A 5,876-nucleotide genomic window follows, 5' to 3' on the forward strand; every position below is an offset into this window, starting at 1 on the left:
ACAATTAAAAAATAAAATAGAAAAAGAAAGATTGTGGAAGAAAAACCATGTCAGGAGCTCATGTAGACTCATGTTATGTTCAGAATTAGGAATAAATAACAAAGTGATACTGTGTGGGAGACCAGAGCTCTGAATGGTTTGTCTTTCTGATAGAAACACAAAATTCACTCCAATATGTAAAACTGAAATAAATCAATACAGGAAATTGGTTACACAAATAATGGAGACACAGAGCATACCGACAAAGTACAATGAAGCAACCTAGTAATTAGCAACTCAAGAATCTGGCCAGGCGTGGTGGCACACACCTGTAATGCCAGCACCAGGGAGACTAAGGCAGGAGGATCATTGTGAGTTCAAGGCCAGCTGGAGCTACAGTGTGAGCTCAAGACCAGCCTTAACTGTATAGCGAGATCCTGTTTCAAAAAGACAAAAAAAAAAAAAAAAAAATCTGTTATCCAGGAATTGGTAACATCAAGGATTAGAAAAAATCAAAGCCAGGGAACAGAGATTATATGTAAGTGATTTGCTTAAGAGGTGGTTCCAAGTTGCTGCAGTGCAGCACCAGGGAAAACGAGAGGAGGAGTAATCCAGAATAATGATGTGTTGTTGAAGCAGTGGTTTCACTACTTTCTTTGGATATCCAAAGCTCATGCCCACCCAGAATCTCTTGAGAGGCACAAGGAAGACTTGGGTTTTTTTTCCATCCCTCATTTGGAAGGATCCTCTCCAGAGCATTGATGTCCTACATTTCCTGGTTGTACATGGTTGCTTGTGAAGCAAGCTTTCAGAAGCCTCTACAGAGAGATAGAAATCCCAGGACAGAAAGTGAAAGATGTACCACTGCTTGAGGTGAGACCCTCTGAACTTGAGGCAAGCTGAAACTGCCCAGAGCTGTCCATCACAGCTGGACTGAAATCAGAGGTGGGCTGAGAGGTTGTGACTTAACACACTAATGAGGCCTGAAACAGAAAGTGCTCTCAGAACTCAGGCTTCATGATCACACGGTGAAGGCTAGGATTACAGTGGAAACCATGAAGCATATGCAGCTGCTGCAGGAGATGCTGCCTAAGGCAGAAAGAGACAGATATACTCCTTCACTTCTTTCCCTCTACCCTCCAGTATTTCTTTTATCTAAAACCAGCTATAAGACAGCTGACACAGGGACCAAGAAAACTTCACCAGAGTCCTGCATTTTCACTTCCCTAATAGGGTATTTTGATAAACATTCTTTATTTCAGCATCATCCAATTTGTCACTCTTTCCTTCTTTTTCAATTTAGTGTTCTGGATGTCCTTTTTAAGAAGTCTTTCCTTACCCCCCAAGGCTATGAAGTTACTCTGCTCTGTGATCTTTCAAAAGATTATTTGTTTCATATGTTTATATCTACAATCCGTGTGTGTGTGTGTGTGTGTGTGTGTGTGTGTGTGTGTGTGTGTGTGTTTTACTGGGGATTGAACCCAGGACCTTCATAGTGATCTACATTCTCAGACCTTTTTATTTTACGTACTTTGAGACAGGGTCTCACTAAGTCATTAAGTTATCCAGCCTGGGCTTGAACTTACAATTCTCTTGGCTCAACCTCCCAGACTGCTGGGATTACAAGTGTGTGCCTCCAGGCCCAGGGAATCCCAGTGACATTTTTTATTTTAAAGAGAAAAAAACTAACAAAACAAGAACAATTCAGACAAAAGCAAAAACAACACAGAAACAACAAAAACTATACATGACCTCAAAAAAAATGACAGGAATTAGCAATGGTTGCTGCACTACATTCTGTTATCTTCAATGAAGTTGCTTAGTCCAACAGATGTAAGAATGCAAGATTGATCAAACAATCAAAGACAATGACAAGTAATTTAAAAAACTGGAAATGATACAGAGCTTCACCATACAAGATGGTAAAAATTCAACAATGGTTCTTACATTGCATATTATTGGCTTCAAGTCAGTCATTCTGATCACCAGATATACGTGCTAGACTTTTATTTTTAAGTGTGATCTCAGGTCCGAATTTGGTTTCATTTTTTCATCCATTTGAATAATCTTTTGATCCAAGCTAATTTATAACAGGAAAGTCTTTTCCTCACAGTTTTTCAACGTCATATGGTGAGAAATCAGGCATCCATACACTGTATAGAATGTCACTTTCTGGTCTCCATTCTGGCTACCATCCATGTGTCAATAACACAATGTCTCAATCACTGTCATTTCAAAATATTCTTAAAATCCAGTGGAATAATCTTCTAACTTTTTCTTTACATTTTTCTTAGCTAGTCTTGGTCTTTTGTACTTCCACATAAATTTTGGAATTTAATAATTTCCATAACATGAGGTTGGAATTTTATTAATATTCTATTGAGGCAGTAAATTAATTTCAGAAGAGGTAACAAAAGCTTTAGAAGAGTATATGTAGATGACTGAGCACCAAGAAGGCGGACTGGTAAGTAGAAGACAAAGAGCCTCTCTGAGAGTAGCCATCTAGGCACTGGAATATAGCAATGTGAGGAGGACAAATGGAAGGAGGTGGATCCACTGGACCCAGGAAGCACAAATCAAAGCCCACAGAGAGAGCAAAGAGAGAAACCTCAACAAAGAAGGAGGAGGTAGATAGTGACACCTTCTCCTTGAGACAGAGCTCAATGCACAAGAGGAGTGTTTCAAACATGTGGACATACAGTGTCTGCTGGTGACCCTAGAGGCCTCCATTGAGAGACACAGCAGTGGAGGGGAGCAGTGGATGTGAAAGACTGCACTAGCTGGTGGTGAGTGCTGAGAGGTCAGTAGTCCCACATGAGAGAATGATTGGCTGGGAGCCATGTTGAAAAGGGGTCAGCCAAGCTCAGAACTCAGAGCAGCTGCAAGCTCTATCTAGTGACTCCCAGCTGGGCTCAGACTTGCTGAAGGTGTGCTGATGACTGGTCTCAGTCAGAAGGTGCAGGGTCACTGAAATTATTCACTACCCTGCCAAAAAGCTACAGATGGCTTTCTGGGATAGACTGGCATGGATCAGGACTCTGTCTCCAGACATTTTCTATCAGTGACAGCACAGACATATCTGGAAGTGTACTTTTTTTCTTTTTTTTTTTCTCTCTCTCTCTTATTTGTTTTTTGTTGCTGCTGCTGTTGTGGTTTGGTTTTTGGTTTTTGTCTTTGTGTTTTTCACCTTCATTGTTTGACCTTGTTTTTATATGAGTATGAACATGCTTTCTAACCTCTTTGTTGTTGTGTCTGTTTTGTTCTTCTTTTTAATCTCTTCCTTCTCTCTTTCCCTCCAGTCTTCCACACAAGTTACCCAAAATTAATGTTATCCCCCTTTGTCCTCCAGGCTTTTTTCTAATCTTTTCCTCTTCATCAACTTCTCTATTTTCTCCTCAACCCATTTTAAATTTTAACTCTTGAGGGTGAAATTGACATACTAAGGACTTCTATACTACATATAATTTTCTGGTTTGTTTGAGATTTTATTATATAACCACAAATCTAGTTCATATGGTTAAAGGCAGTAAATTAATAGTACAGTTTGTCATATTCTAGGCTGTGTTTAATGCTATTGTCATTGTTGATTTTATCATGATAGCCAGAAGTGACATAATTGTCCTAAACAGCTGCTCTTCCTGGTATTCCAAGACTGAGATTGACTAAGGGTCACAGAAATTCTGTGACACAGTGCCAAAGAACCAGGAGCTGAGCAAACAGGCAACAGCTTCTCATGCCCAACAAATTGAAGGGTAGGATCTTGCAACAGACTCAAAACCCAAAAACCAATTACACCTGGAAGATATCTTGAAGAAGTACTCATTTCCTAAGGGTTCTAAATACTAGCAATAAAGCAACCCACCATAGGCAATTTAAAAGCATCACCCCACAAATTAAACTTTAAAAAAGACAAAAAATGAGAAGACACATAAACAAGATGCAATCCAAGACATACAGTTCACCAAAGGCAAATACAGGGGGCATTTATATGAGACAATCCAAAAGCCACCCACCAGCCTCTCTGAAGTGGTAACAACAAAGCAACTGAAAGAGGCTCTAGAAAAAATCAAATCACAAATAATTTTTCAGGTATCTGTAGAGATGATATCCACAATGAAAACCAGGCTTAGTGACACTAGAGCAGATACAGACAAAAAATAAAGGAGCTTAACAAAACTATGAAAGCCATGAATGCTCAGCATAGGAAAGAAATGGAATCTATATGGTAGATTCAAGCAGATAGCCAAGAGACTAAAAATTCCACTGAAAGTACCTTCAGCAGATTAAGCCAGTGTGAGCATAGATATAGAAAACAGGCTTGGGATTAGCAATCATGAAAAGAGAGATTTATTAAAAATAGAAAGGGACCATGAGAAATCAATCCAGCAGCTGCTAGATGAGGCAAAGAAGAATAACAAGATTGATTGGAGTCATTAAAAAAAGCAGGAGATAGCACAAATGATATTCAAAAAAAACTGTTCACAGACATCATGGCAGAAAACTTCCCTGGTAGAGAAAAAGAATTTGACATGCAGTTAAGTGTGGCATATAGAACTCCAATGAGCCATGATCAAAAAAAATCTACAGCCAGGCATATCATAGCCAAGAGTCCAGAAATTCAACACAAGAACAGAATCTTAAAACCTGTTAGGGAAAAGAAACAAATCACTCATAAAGTCATCAGAATCACAGCTGACTTAGCACAAACTCACCAATCAAGGAGAGCTTGGAGTGAAACATTTCAAATTCTAAAGGAAAACAACCTTCAACCCAGATTGATGTACCCCAAAAACTCTTTCAAAACTGATGGAGAAATAATATAATTCCATGATAAAAAATATCTGAGGAAATTTATGACCACCAAACCAGCACTCCAAAATGTCTTAAAGGACATTCTAGGAAGAGATAACAAGGACTACAACTCCATGAGCCCCAACAGAGGGAATACACAAGGCAAGGCAATTAAATAGAAGAAGAGCAAAACAACAGTGGGTGCCAGCAACAGGAAAATAACATAACAAGGATAAGTCAATATATATATTATAACCATCAATGTTAACGGTCTCAATTCATCAATCAAAAGACACAGACTGGCAAAGTGGATCAAGATGCAAGATCAAACAATATGCTGCATACAAGAAACACATTTAAACCAGGCGTGCTGGCACACACCTGTAATCCCAGCACTTGGGGGACTGAAGCAGGAGGGTCATTACAAATTTGAGACCAGCCTGGGTTACAAAGTGAGCTCAAGTATTGCCTGAACTGCATACCAAAACCTTGTCTCAGAAAGACCATAAAAAAGAGAAAGAAACACATTTAACTCAAAAAAATTCATAGACTGAAAGTCAAAGGATAACAAAACAATATTCCATGTGACAGGAACCCAGAAAAAAACAGGGCTAGCTCTTCTACTTCCAAAAAAGGGAATTTCAAACCAAGATTGAGTAAGAGAGACAAAGAAGTTCACTGCATCCTTGTAAAGGGAATAATTCAAGAGGAAGCAATAACAATCATAAGTATATATGCAACAAATACCATACACACAAGTATATAAAACAAATATTAATGGGCTTAAAAAATCAAATGAGAGCTAATAAAGTTGTGTTGAAGGATCTCAATACACTACTGTCACAAAAAGACAGATCAACTAGACAAAAATCAACAATGAAATATTAGAACTGAACCAAACCTTTGAACAAATGGGCTTCATAGGTGCCTACAGAGTGTTCCACTCCACAGCATTAGAATACACATTCTAATCAGCTACATATGGGACACTCTCCAGAATAAACCACATATTAGCACATAGAACAAGCTTAAGTAAATGCAAAAATATTGAAATTATCTCATACATATTATTCAACTATAATGCAATGAGATTGGAAATAAATGCC

The sequence above is a fragment of the Chinchilla lanigera genome, unplaced genomic scaffold (assembly GCF_000276665.1).
Source record: "Chinchilla lanigera isolate Chin_1 unplaced genomic scaffold, ChiLan1.0 scaffold00067, whole genome shotgun sequence".
Taxonomy (NCBI): domain Eukaryota; kingdom Metazoa; phylum Chordata; class Mammalia; order Rodentia; family Chinchillidae; genus Chinchilla; species Chinchilla lanigera.